This window comes from Lepidochelys kempii, chromosome 9 (assembly GCF_965140265.1).
Source record: "Lepidochelys kempii isolate rLepKem1 chromosome 9, rLepKem1.hap2, whole genome shotgun sequence".
Lineage (NCBI taxonomy): Eukaryota > Metazoa > Chordata > Testudines > Cheloniidae > Lepidochelys > Lepidochelys kempii.
Window position 1 is genome coordinate 78,177,224 of NC_133264.1, and position 15,163 is coordinate 78,192,386.

Here is a 15,163-nt window from a genome sequence, read left to right on the forward strand (position 1 = left end):
ACAGCAGAGAGTGCTTCTCTTCTGAAATGAAGTACATTGGCAGACCTGTGGGAGGGGAGTTTGCCCAGCACCTGCCTGGCACAAGCTGGCATTTTCGTTCCCACGCTTGACTGAACAGTAAAATGTAGCTAGTTCGCTGAGGTGAAAATGGATGTGTCTGACACCCCCTGGTTAGCAGTCAGAAAGTCAGTTAAGTGTAGCTTTTACTCTGACTATGGGATGGCTGATAGGACAGAGGAAGCTGAGAATTCATGGTACTCGTCTTTGTTAAGCTTATTATACGGACCCACACACAACAAGAAAGAACAAAACATGTTAAAAGAACATTATTATGGTTGCAAAGTCAAACCCTCAAAAGTTAGGTAGTGTTAGAATTAAGGTTGCTTTTGCAACCTTAATTCGGGCTCACTTGTGTGTAAGAAAGTCTTTAATTACATGATCACATGCTATTTTTTTTCCACGGAGCCCCGGTGTCATTCAGTACACAGGATGGATGCTGCTCCCTTCTGAGCAGCTATCTGGTATTTTGTTTTCTCCTAATTGTTTAACATGTGGCCCTTGGCCTTATTTATTGCACACTATTCAATCCCTGTTCTGAAGATAGAACTATTAATTGCCTCCTGATCTTTCCTGTGGTGCTCATCACTACTGTGTATAAGTGCTTCACAAACATGAATTAATTTATCTTCAGAACACTCCTGTGAGGTGAGCAAGTGGCATTATTCCCATTTTACAGATAGGAAACTGAGGCACCAAGAAATGAAGGTCAAAAGAATCCACTAATTTTGGGTGCCCAATTTGAGACACCTGCTTTCTCATTTTTCAGAGTAGCTAGCATTACATAGCACTTTATATGTTTAAGTACAGCTCCTGTTGACTTCAGGTGTAGCTGAGAGTGCTCAGCACTTCTACAGATCAGACCCCAGGGTCTCACGTTGAGCACCCAGAAAGTGAGGAACACATAGTTAGCTGCCAGCTATGAAAAGTTTGGGTTAAGTGAAATGCCTTCCATCACATAGGAAAAAATGAGTCCTCACCCCTGGAAGCTTGCACAGGGAGTAGAGCTCTCTCTCGCTCTTTCTCTGATATTTAGATGGCTACAAAATGGATTTGTTTTCTCACATCGCATTATGCCCCTCCTCCCTCTTTTTGGTTTCTGGCTCTTGCTGCCATTTGGCAAAAGTGAAGCATGCCAGGACTTATATGACAAAACTGCCTCTCATAGTGTCTGTTGGGAATTGATAAGACAGAAGCTTGATAAGCCTAAAGCGCTGCTTCTGCCGGACAGTAGAGAGATGTTTTTATCTGTGGATTTGGGATTCATTTGGCCCCTTGGGTGCAGCAGCCATGGCACCATCAGGAACTGCACTGGGCTACCGCCAAACACTCAGAACCGGAAAATCCAGCATGGTCTTTGGAAGTCATGGGCAGCCTCTGCCGTTGACTCTGCTGTTTACTTTCCAGGCTGTTGACTGTTTCACAAGGTTAAACACATATTTAAAATCAAACCACAATCCCAACTAGTCATTCTGCCTTGAATAAGTGTCTACAGTTTTTTGGAATAGATAACAATGCTGTCTTTGTTTCTTTCTCTCTTCCCCCTTTCCCACCACCCATTTTTCATTCCATCTCTCCTAGCCCATAAACCATAATACCAACAACCTTGGGTTCCACAAATAGTTAGGAAACTGGTGCTGAGCCAGTGGGGTGGGGTGGGGGAGTACCAGTCTAAAACACAGGCTGAAAGGAAACGTGAATGTATTGTGATGAGAATAAGATGCTCTCATATCGCCCCCTGGCTTAAATGATACACTGTGATTACTGTGTATGATATCATATAGGAAGCCATGCAATGTGCATGTTTTGCAGGGTGCATTACTTCAGTGTAGGCATGGATTTCCTGTGACCATATCTGCAACCGAAAATTTGCTCTAGCAATAAGATGGGTCCAATCTTGTGAGCAAATTTCCTCTGAATTTTATGGGCAAAGCTATCTCCTCAGAATTAAGTTGCATTAAATAATAATAATAATAATAATTAATAATAATAAAGCCATTTATTAGTTTGACTTGGCCCGGAGTTGTCCCCTGATACCAATATTCAATGCTACCATGCAAAAGACGTCTGTTTTAGTGTCTCTGACTCCTCAGGCCAGGTGTGAGTCAATCTGTCACAGGGTGACTGAGACACTTTAAGAAAAGTGGGGTTAGTCCTCCTGGGCCTAAACAGGTGCACCTTAATTAGGCTTGATTAAGGAGGTGGGATAGCACCTGGGGATAACATAAGGTGGCTTAGAAGGCAAGACAGGGAAAGGAGGCCTGGGTGGTAGGAGCTCCTGGGTCAGGAAATGCCTGAGAGGCTGGGAAGGCCAGACACTGTGATGCCTGGGCCAGAAAGAATCTGGAGAGGCCAAAACCAGTGAGACTTGTCAAGACTAAGCCCAAGAGGAGCTCTAGGCTTCTTGGTTGGACTAGAAGTAGAGGGCAGGAGGGGTGGATTAGGAAAGTGAATGTTAAGTAAGGAATCGATTCCAAGAAGGGGCGTTGTTGGACTGAAAAAGATTACAGTGTTGTTGCTGAAGAGCTCCAGGGAGCTGGAGAACTAAGGCATGACCCCTGTAACTGGTCAGCCTGCAGCCAGGGGGTGCCTCCGGACTATTACACAACACTTGGGTTGAAGTAGCAGCAGCAGCACTGATGAATTCAGAAGGGGAATTGTCAGGGAAACAGTTACTATGATATGAGGATTTGAGGCACAGGGACAATAAACTGGGGGCAGAAATCACAGATGAATGAGAACCCTCCTGAAAAGCTTTTGTGTGCAACGATAAAATAGTATCCTATGTATGCTGGCTCTGGAGGAGCAACCCCATAAAGGGTGTTTTAAGTGTGGATGATGTTTCTGTTAACACACATTATTGGACCAACAAGAAGTAAACACAGCGACAACAGGGGCTTACTCCCTCTTTCCCTGTGCTGGCAGAGGCAGGGGGTGCACAGTGCATGGTGGGCTGGGTGGGGGAACATCCCACATTGCTTATTATTAGTCCCTTCCACTCATCTGAAGAGTGGTGCTGGGGAGAGTCACATGAGAGATGGGCCAGCACTCCAGTGTTTGGATCCAGATCTCAACTATCTCAAAGTCTGGGAGTTTCAGAGCTGGGATTTTGGTTCAGGCCCATCTCTATTAAAAGGTGCCCAGTCCAGCCCCCTTTGGCCTGAAGGATGTATCACTGTGATGTGGAACTCTTGGGGAGGATGAAAGGAGAGACTGAGGACTAGATCCCATACAAGTATATCCCTGAGCCCACCCAGATCCAGGCAGGATCGGATCCTAATTGGGAAGGATCAGGGATGGAAGACCTGTTATCAGCAATAAATGTCTCAATAAGTCAAGAACTGTTACTTTGGATAATTAAAAAAAACAAAAATAAAAACAAACCCTGTAAAACTCCCAATATTTCACCAAGTCCCTTTTAACACAGTCTGTGAAGTTCATAATGCCCTTCCCTGTAAGGGCTATGCTTAAGCATTAACCTGCCCCTTTAAATATGTAGCCGTGATCTCATCCTTGAAGATTAGAGTCTGCTAAATACATACTGATTGTGCCAATAAGTTTCCTTCTTCCTTAGTGGAACCCACCTACAGAACTAACCCGTCCTCAGCTGTTATCTGAGGTCTGGATTCCTCTAATATCAAACCACAGGCTGAAAGGAAAATGCTCTGGCCAAAGGCCTGGGAGACAATGTGTTGACAGGAGAACATTAAGCGGGGCATGGGGGACCTCAACACCCTCTGGCTGAGTGTTAACAAAATTGGGCCAGAAGTTTTCAAACAGTATATCATGCAAGCTGCCACCCTTCCCCAGCACCCACCCTCCCCTCCAGCCCGCTCCTAAATGGGCACATTTACCTCCATCAGCCCCATCTCATGGGCTGCAAACTAAAAGGCCAAATTGAAGAGAACTAATTCCCTATCGTTGCTTTAAATGAACATTAACAAGACAACAGCAGCACTTATAAATAGTTATCAACATCCATTGAGCAGCTCTAGCTGCCTGCTGCTTTCTAAACATGACACCTCTCTCCAGCAGCACAGAAAGCTTTAGCTTCTTAAACCTCACGAAGGAAAACTCTTAGGGATGTCTATGTTGCAATTACATACATGTGGTTGGCCTGTGCCAGCTGACTCGGACTCGTGGGACTCAGGCTAAGGGACTGTTTAACTAAGGTATAGACGTTTGGGCTCAGGCTGCAGCCCAAGCTCTCGGATCCTCCAACCTCACAGAGTCCTAGAGTCCGGACACCAACCCAAACTCAAATGTCTACACTGCAATTAAACAGCCCCTTTGCCCCAGCCCCACGAGCCCGAGTCAGCTGGCACAGGCCAGCCATGGATTTTTAATTGCAGTGTAGACATACTCTTAGTTGCCAACAAACAATTCACCCTCTCCCACCCACCCCTCACCCTCCTTTCCAGAAAGAAGCAAGCTGTTTGCCCAGATCACACATCTTTCCAGCCAGTTACATGTGCAAAGTTCCCCTCAAGCTGCAGGTTCTCCTTGTTTATAACAAAGATAGTTCCTTTCTTTCTAGTTTCTGACTGGTCTGGCCTTACTAAGGGATATGTCTACACTGTGATTAGAGGTGTGAAGGGCTATGGAGCTCCTTAGCTTAGGCTTCCTTTCATTGCTATGCAGAAATTAACCCCCAAGTGGGCCAGCTGCTCCCTCTACTGGAAAGTAGCAGTGGATGTTCTCAAGAGGCTACTCAGTGGCTGCTGTGATGTGAGTGGTTCTTATTTCAGGTCCCAGTGCAGTGAAACACTTCAGCACATGCTCAGTTCTGTGCATGTGAGTAGCCCTGCTAATGTCAAAAAACCACTCACATCACATGCTTACAGTTAAGCAAATGCTTAAAAGTTTTTCTGGGTCAGGTCTTCTGTTCCTAGTGTACAAGTGTACTCTAGATCACAGCAATTTCCACTGCTACTAACATATTGACATTAATTGTCCCTGTGGTTGGCAAAGCCCAATAATAAGGACAAGGATGGAATGAACACAAAGGATGAATACCCCATATCTGAACTGAGGCATGTCAGTTGGGGAGGCTTTGGGGAAACTTACACAGCTGCTGCCCTTGCTGTATTGTTCTGTGCAAGAGGCTTTCAGTCCCCAGAACCAAGGTCCACTGATTCCTTCGACTACTTCTCAGAGCAGTGGGAGTTGTCCAGGGTTCTCTGCTCTGTGCCCCCTTCTGTTTCCCTCATTTTGACTTGCATCCCAGGCCCTGCTCTTTCATTTTAGTATTGCCTGTATTTATTTAAGTCCTGGTCCTGTGGCCATGCCCTGATCTGAGGGGGTGGCCTTTTATTACTTTGGCTGGCTCTGCCACCAATCCCAGAATTTACATAGGCTGCCACTTTGCATGAAATTCACCGTGAAAATAAAGAACAAAAGACTTAACAGGGTCACAAGTGGGATTGGTCAAAAAAGTTCAACCAAACTGTTTTCCATCAAAAAATTAAGTTTCATTCAAACTGAAACATTTCCGGGGAACATATTGATTCTGATGACATTTTAGACAGGAAAAATGCTAAACGTTTCATTTTGACTTTCTCACTTCTTTTTAATAATGTCAAAATGTTTCCTTTTGACTCTCATTTTGATTCATTTTATTTTGACTTTTATATTCCATTAAAATATGAATTTTAATATTACATTATATTTATATATTATATTCAATACAATCTATATAAAGTATAGATATAATATTTTTATTATATCGTTTTGACATTATCAAAATTAAATATTTTTACCTTAGCAAAACCAAATGAATTTGACATTATCAAAATGTCAAAAACAAATCATACCAAACAAACCTAATTTCCTTCTTTGACAGGGTTACTGGCCTAGTGGATGGGGGAAAGCAATAGATGTGATATATCTTGATTTTCACAAGGCTTTTGACACGGTCCACATGACATTCTCATAAGCCAACTAGGGAAATGTGTTCTGCATGAAATTACTATAAGGTGGATGTAATGCTGCCTGCAGTGACTCAAGAGCATTGCAGCCAACTGTAGGAACTGGGGCACAAACTCCAACTTGATTGTGAGTCCTATATTTAGATGTTACCAACCAATTATCAAGTGGAAACTCCTCTGGCACTATAACAGCCCAAGCATGGAGTCACAGACAGTCTCGTTGGGTACTCCAATCTATCTCACCACCCAGATGAGTGTACCTTGGTGATAGATGGTCCCTTACACCAAGTGTCACAGCAATATTCAGTTTACTCCCAGACCCAAAGGACAAGTCACTTACCCCAAGTGAATTGCACCTTAGATCTCATACCAAAGACAAAGTCTGTAGCCAATACTATAATAAGTTATATAAAGATTTATTAAATAGGAAAAGGAAACAAGAGACTTATTTACAAAGTTAAAGCATGTGAACATATATACACAAATGAGTTACAATCTTAAGTTTCAAAACTTCACACAACACACAGTCAACCTGTGGAAATCTTTGCCAAAGGATGCTGTGAAGGCCAAGACTATAACAGGGTTTTAAAAAGAGCTGCCTAAATTCATGGAGGACAAGTCCATCATTGGCCATTAGATAGGATGGGCAGAGGTGCAAAACAATGCTCTGAAGTGTCCCTACCTCTGTTTGCCAGAAACTGGGAATAGGTGACAGGAAATGGATCATTGTTCTGTTCATTCCCTCTGGGGCACCTGGCATTGGCCACTGTCGGAAAACAGAATACTGGGCTGGATGGACCATTGGTCTGACCCAGTATGGCCATTCTTATGTTCTTAAGGTAATAGAAGCTTCTCTGATAAGCAATTTATGTAAGTCTTTCAGGACTAACCTAAGCTAAGCAGCTGATGATCTCTTGCTTACCCCTAGAAACCCTTGTCTGTCAGAGACCAAGCAACATAGAGATAATCAGGTCCTTCTTTTAGGGGTTTTTGAACCTCCACCACACACAGACCATGTGCTCTGAGCTGCAAGCTCAGCTGATGGGAGGAATCCACTTGCATGACTCATCTTCACAAGGAGAGCAGAAGAACAATTGTCTTTAGTCCTCTTTAACGTCTCAGAATAGTCCATGGATGTTGACGGACCTTTCTTCTGTTGATGATCAGCCCTTCACACAAATGAATTGCTCTCTCCTGTCTGGCGATTTACAGTCGTGATAAATCTGCTCAAATATTACCTTACAATATGGGATGCAGATGTTATAAATTAGATTAATGCATGCAGCAACTCACAAGCATTCCATAAAATCTAAACACTAAACACCTTTTAATACCTGTTTTAAGAATACTAACACACAGGTGAGCCAGACTGATTCCAGCTATCTATTTGTCAGTGTTCAGCTAAGATATGGAGACCTTGGCGTGAGATGGCATCTGGTCTACCAGTATCACAGTGGGTGCACAAGTGGTTGACCATACTGAAACAGTAATTATCAGTGGTTCACTGTCAAACTGGGAGGGCAAATCTAGAGGGGTCCAGGTCAGGCCTGGGTCCAGTACTATTCAATATTTTCATTAATGACTTGGATACTGGAGTGAAGACTATGTTACAAAATTTGCAGATGACACCAACCCTGGGAGGGATTGTATGCACTTTGGAGGACAGGATTCGAATTCAAAACAACTGTGACAAATTGGAGAATTGGTCTGAGTTCAGCAAAGTTGAAATTCAATAAAGACAAGGGCAAAGTACTTCACTTAGGAAGGAAAAATCAAATGCACAGCTACAAAATGGGGAATAACTGAGTAGGTGATAGTATTGCTGAAAAGGATTTGGGGGTTATAGTATCTCACAAATTGAATATGAGTCAACAATGTGATGCAGCTGTGAAAAAGACCAATATCATTCTGCAGAGTATTACCAGGAGTGTCATATTTAAAACATGGAAGGTAACTGCCTCTCTCTACTTGGGACTGGCGAAGTCTCAACTGGAGTACTGTATCTAATCCTGGGCATCACACTTTAGGAAAAATTAGGACAAAATGAAGAGAATCCAGAGGAGAGCAACAAAAATGATAAAAGGTTTAGAAAACCTGACCCGTGAGGAAAAATTAAAAAATTTGGGTGTGTTTAGTCTTGAGAAAAGAAGACTGAGAAGGGACCTGATAACAGTTTTTAGATATGTTAAGGGCTGGTATAAAGAGGACCATGATCACTTGTTCTCCATGTCCACTGAAGGTAGACAAGAAGTAATGGGCTTAATCTGCAGCAAGGGAGATTTAGGCTAGATGTTCGGAAAAACTTTCTAGTTATAAGAACAGTTGAGCTCTGGACTAGGCATCCAAGGGAAGTTGTGGAATCCTCATCACTGGAAACTTTTAAGAGCTGGTTGGACAAACACCTCTCAGGAGTTGTCTAGGTTTACTTGGTCCTGCCAGAGCTCGAGGGGCTGGATTTTCTGACTTCTCCAGGTCCCTTCCAGCCCTACATTTCTATGATTCCAAAATTAAACACGTTGATATTTCTGAATCACAAGTTTTTAGAATTTTATTTTGGCATGGAATTTCAGCTTTATGTTCCTGTTTGGAACAAAACCAAATTTAGAAATGTCAGAATTTCCTATGGAACAGAAATTCCCATTTCCAACCATCTTTAGTAACTAGCTTAATCAAATGATTCCTTCGTACTGTTTTTCCTTATGAAGTAATAGTCATATGCTATTTATCAGAGGCCTTGGAGCAGATTTATTGCATAAACGTGTAAAAAAAGCTACAGTGTTGATCAAATTGACCAGAGTTCATGAGTCAGAAATATATAGTGTGAAACTAAATATATTTGCCATGTATTTAAAATACAGTAAAATAATCTGAATGAAATCATACTGATTTAATTTGTGTCATGTGTTTAAAACATATCTAGCTTTGGAGAGTCCCTTCACTATGATATGAAATCAGGCTGTTTGCATGCACTGAATATCATAGGTATTTTAATAAGATTGTGGTATCATCATAAAACACTAGGGTGGGCAGGACGGTTATCAGGATCCTGAGATGGTATTGTGCCAAACTTTTAAAGCTCTCTCACTTTGTTTCTCAGTGCAAAAGGGAACTTGAGGACTTTTCGGCAAGATTCCAAAAACTGATTCACAGTTAAAATCTCACCATTTGCACTACAGAACATGGGCTTTGTTAGTATTATTATTTGGATTATGGTAGTACATCAAGGCCCCAACCCAGATCGGGGTCACATTGTACAAAGAGATAATAAGAGACAGTCCCTGCCCTGAAAAGTTTACAATCAGAATAAACAAGACAGATAAAAGGTGGGAGAAAGGGGTTGTTATTATCCCCATTTTACAGATGCGGAACTGAAGCACAGAGTTAAGTCAGCCTCTTAAAGTCCTTGAGATCGTTTTGGAGACAAGGTGGAAGAATACACCTGAGAGAGCAACATGGCTTTAGGAAGGGAAGGAGTACTATAGATGCAATATTTGCAATGAGACAGAAGTTTAAAAAGGTGATAAATGGAAGGTGTAACAGCTGTGTAGCATTTATTGGTCTTGAGAAAGGATATGACTTGGTTCTGCAAGAGTTGGTGTTTGGAGTGTTAAGATAGACGGGAGAGGCACTTTAAGAAGTGGAGATGATAGAGGTGCTGTATCGAGGGTCAAAAGCTAAAGTGGAAACAATACATGGAATTTCAGAGAGTTGTCAGGTGGTGGTGAGACTGAGACAAGGCCATGTGCTAAATCCACTTCTTTTCCTCCTAGTTATGGAGTTAATTAGTAGGAGAACCAAGCCTGTGGAGACACAGAGAAAATAATGTATGCTTACAAACTGACCCTTTTGGCTGACAGCAAAGAAAAAATGGTAAATATGGTATCAGAGCTGGCATCTGTGTTTGAAGATCATGGTTTGAAGGTAAACACAAAGAAAACTGAAGTTCTGGAATTAGGGAAGGTGGAAGACAAGCTTGTGATTGACATTTCATGACAAAAGCTGAATTAGAAGAAATAATTTGCGTACTTGGGAAGTACACTTTGTGCCATTGGGGAGAGAGCTGGACAACTGAAAAGAAGAACCCCATATGCACAGGGGGCAGTGAAAAAGGTGGCAGGAGTCCTGTGGGGCCAGTAATTAAGAAACAAACTGAAAGGAAAAGTATATGCTGCATGTGTTTGCCCCTGCCTGCTGTATGGTTTGGAAGTGGTGGGACTTATGGAGATGGAAGAAAAGAAGGTAGTAGAAAATACCACTTGAAGTAGAAAATAATATGCTGAGGAGAGTGGCAGGCAAGGGAGGTGTAGACAGGATGCACATGGAAGAAATAAATTAGGGGGGAAATGAACTTGGGACTCTCAGTGAGAAGAGTGGCAGGAGGTGGGCTGGACATGTGATAAGAATGAGAGAAGATCAATCAGCACAGAAAGTATGGGAGGAAGAGGGCAGCAAGAAAGGACATAGAAAACTGAGGATGCAATGGAAAGACTCTTTCAAGAGAAGTCTGACAAGAAAAGGACTGGAAATGCATGACCTATGAACCTGTGCAACAGACTGGAAGAAGTGTCAAAGAATCATGAGCACTTCTGTGTGAAGGGGAATAGGAGTCGAGAAGTGAAGTGAAACTGAGGCAGAGAGTAGCTAAGCAGATTGCCAGAAATCATTCAGACAGAAACTGAACCCAGGTTTCCTTAACCCTAGCCCAATGACTTAACCACAAGCTAACCCCTCCTTTGAGCTGTGGTGGCGCAGCCATGGACGAAATCATGACAGTTCCAAAAGTACGTTACAGGGGAAATATCACTGGCAAAGTCCGATTTCCCAATGGCAGTGTGCATTTTTTGGGGATGGGGGGGGGGCGGATGCAGTTCTAGTAGGGCATTGCTTGGCATTATGGAAGAGTCACTTGGATGTCAATCAATCTCATCCACTTATATGGTCCCCATGACTGTAATATCTGTAATATCGTCTTTAATGTTTTTACTCTTCTAACATCCTTGTGAGGTAGGGAAGTGCTATTATTCCCTTTTCACAGATGGAGATCTAAAGTACAAGGAGGCTAAGTGACTTGCTCAAGGTCCCACAGGAAGTCTGTAGCAGAGCAAGGAAATGCACCCGGGTCTCCCAACTTTTAGATGGGTCCCTTAATGATTGGACTGTCCTTCCTGTCTGCCCACAAGGTCTCACCCTGGGTTCCAGTTGTGGCGGCAGCTGCTGCTGCTGCATCAATTTCAACTTCACAAGAAGAGTGGGATGCTGGCTAGGAAGCAATTAGGAAAATTCTTAGGCTCCTGGCAGTAGGTGTTGCACTATCCAGAGGCTCAAGCCTTCAAAGCACACAGAACGATAAGCAAAGCGGAAATCAGGCTGGCAGCTGCTAGACTCATAGCCATTTGGTAGCTATTTCTCCAGGTTTACCATTTATTCCTAACACATATTCATTCATGTGATAGTCTGAGGGGGGGCGGGGAAAGGGTGTGTGTGAAAGGGGGCTTCTCTTTGTTTCAGGTTTGATTATTATATGATTCCAGTTAAATCCAGACTCATTCAGCCCAACCCGGAATCTCTGGGGATCTGAGAGCTCTCAGTGATAAACTGCCCTCTCCAGTTCTCCTCTCATAACAAATGACCTCTGTGCAATGGGGCGGGGGCCCTTTTAGGCTACAGCAGTGGCTTCAATTTATCACGCTGGGGGAGTGACACCCCTTACCCCACCCTGAGCTTGGGTTTGACACTCCCTTCACACAGGAGGATTAGCACATCAGGGTCAGAGGTTAAAGGAGTTTGACGCGGGGTGGGGGAATAAAGGGCTTTTCAGTGAGGAGACTCTGCATGTCCAGGACATAGGGGGACACTCAGAGAGTAGGGAGCATTAGTGGCAGGGGGAAGGAGGCAATCTCCTTCTGGCCTGGAGATTCAGTGTGAATGTGGGGCAAAGGGACTCACCTGGGCCTAGCCCAGCCAGCTCACACACGGCTGTGTGACTGAGCGGCACTGACAATCTTCAGGGAGCTCTGGGTGCTAATCTGACACAGTAAGATGTGTTAGGTCTTTATTTTTATTAGAAATGAACATTTTTCCATTCCCAGCTTCCCTGGAAAAAAAAACTTTTCAGTCTCATTAGAGGCAAGTGATCCTATTTAAGAAAAACGAAGGCTTTTCTCCTGTTACTTCTAAGAAAGAGCAGACAACTGTTTTCCCCTTTCACTCCTGGCCCCTTCCCACACAACACACTGACCACCATACAACACAAGCCAGGTGCTGCAACGCACACACACACACATTCCCCCAGGGTCTTATACTCTGTGTGTGCACATAAGTGGGTGGGTTCAGTTCTGAGACATGTGATGATTTGCTCCCCGCCTTGGCACTTAGCAACCCTTCACACTCCTGGAGACGCTGGGCTAACTGACAGGAAAGCCTCCTGCTTTGGTCTTTACCATGCCCCCCTTCCCTTGAAATGCTCTGTCTTCTCTGCCCACCATCCAGCCTTTAGAAAGTTAAATAAAATAAAAGGCAGAAAGCAATGATGACTCTGGCTGGTCCTGGTAAGGGCAGTGGGGCCAGTGCAGTGGAAAACATGTTGAAAAGTGTCAGAGAGCTGTGTGGATGAATGTCTGTGTCAGCCGCAGGTGGTGGGAGGATAGAGAAGGGGCTTGAGTTTTCGGCTGGCTTTTATTATGCCTCCAACTGTGGCCCCAGCTAAAAACTTGACTCCCTGCGAAATAACCTATTTAAAATCCACAGTCAAGCTGAAAAATATCAAAGTTCTCTTGTGGTGGGGAGTGGGGGGGAACCTTAGTTGAAATAACAATGGCAAAGCCCCCTAACCTGGATTAGCAGAACCAGGCTACATTACCTCATAGCGTCTCCTGGTTGGACTAAAGAAGACCAAAGCTGTCAAGTGAACTATCCCAAAGTTCTAGGGTGATTGGGCTCGCAGGGGTCTGGATTAGGTTCATCTCTATCTGTGATAGTGGTCACCTCAATACAACTCACTATTGTTTAGCATCTTTCATATGTACTCAAAGTGTCTCCCAAACTCCAGAGAGTTAAATGATACTGTTAAAAATCACAATATAAATAGGATATGGGGAGAGAAATTAAGAGATACAGGTAGGCAAGTGGGAAAAAAGGATTGCAGCTGAGATTTGATATGAGATGGAAATTGAGGCAGGGAGATACAGGAGCTGCAGTTAGAGGTGAGATGGGGCAAAGACACAGGGTAAAGGGGATGGAGTGGAAAGACAAGAAAAGAGAGACAAGGTCTCTGGAATAGTTTAGAACAAGTTCTTGTCCATGGAAGGGTTAAAAACAAGATCATTTAAAAAAAAATCTTTGCAGCCATATTAAAGAAGAGCCAACATTATTTTCATTTATATTACACGGACTCCTGTGAAAGTCAAGGGGCTCACTGTATGAATACAGAGTAAGAGACAGTCCCTTCATTTAAGACCAGGCACAAGAAGTGAATGTAAGAAGGAAAAATGATGGTGGGAAGACAAAAGAAACACTAGTAATAAGATCACATGTTTATACAGGCCATCTATGTACACTAGTTGGTTTTGAATGCTCAGTAATTCAGCAACTTTTACACTGTTCTGTGTATCCAGGTCATGTTAAAAAATACAGTCCCTAATAGAAGTTTGTCTACCTTCTCCTTAGCATGTTATCCAAAGGCTTTTTGCAAGCAAGAACTTCTTGCTGTATGCCTCAGACTTGCACACTAGCATGGTACTACCATGACATCAAAAAGTCACATTGCCTCCGTTTAAACATTAAAGTGTGATCCTGGTCAGAAAAGTGATTCTGCAGGGAAAATATACCCGCACCTCAATGACAACTCTCGGTTCCACACTGATTCTCTCTTGGTGGCTGGCAGATGAAAACGTGCTCAGTTTGCAATGTGATTTCTCTCGCTATGGACTGCACCAACTCAGTCTGGTATGTGAAAATCAAGCTGTTTGCCCTCTTTCCTTCCCACACCGTCACCCTCCGCCATCAGGACTAAGGAGTCCGGAATGAAAACCTGACTCAGCCACTGATGGTGCATGTGCCAAAATAGCATCTTGCCTGCTCTTCCACAGCGAGGTCGGCTAGAGAAAAATTTGTCTGTGGCAGTAACCCAAGCACCTAAATGAGAGAGACACAAAGGAGAGCATCCGTGCCAAAGGGCTGCTGTTAGAGTTGCTTTTTCTGGCCACAAGCATACTCGACACAATCCTGTTATCACCTGGAAACACAAGCTACTTGACAAACTACCAGTGATTAACAGAGAATGGTTCTGCTTATTCAGTTTAACTTTGGTGAGAGTGTCAGAACACAGGGGCTGTGGGGATAAGGGCAGGTATTATGAACTTGTCCTTGGATCTAAATAGTGTAGCCTCTTGCATCTATTCCTCCCCCCCCCCCCCCCCAGTGGAACTCCCATTGAAGTGGATATTTCACTGATAGAAAAAATAGCTATCATTATTTTTTGTTATTTAATGGGTGCCCCAGGGTCAACCAGCACTGTACAAACACAGAGGAGGAAACATTCCTTGCACTCAAGTGGTGAACACCCGGCCCTATTGAAGTCAAGGGGAGTTTTGCCACTGACTTCAATGGAGCCAGGATTTCACCCAGTGTGCTCAAAGTCTAATTCACACTAGGGCAATAGACTTCAAACAAATGAGGCACACTTGGAGGGGCCAGACAGGAGTGGGAAAGATATTGTAACTACCTGGATTGTCCTCTCTGGCTTAGGGCTTTGCAGAGGATTGTTTTCAGAAGGGAGTCAATGAAGAGAGGGAGGAAGTTCCATACAGAGTGGTGGTGAAAAAAAAGGGAGCAGGGAAGGAGATTGAAGGTGCAGAGAAGAGAGAAGACTCTGGGCAGCAGGAGAAGGAAATGAAAGCTGAGATCTAGGCAGGGTGGAATTGTGCAGGGCTTTGAAGATGAGGATTAGAAGCTTGATTTTTATGAGGAAAGTAAGAAGCCAGATATTCAATATATTGTTTTTGGACCATGAAACCCTGTATATCTGACATAGATAGGTTCTGGCTACCTGAGAGGCCTACCCCTCTCTCCATGATCTCCCCTGGCAAATGAAGTTAGCTGAGGTATTTGGGTTAGAAGTCCACAGAAGCACAGAGGTCTCAGGGTGTTCTTAGAGGAGGACCCTTGACTCTGAGATTCAC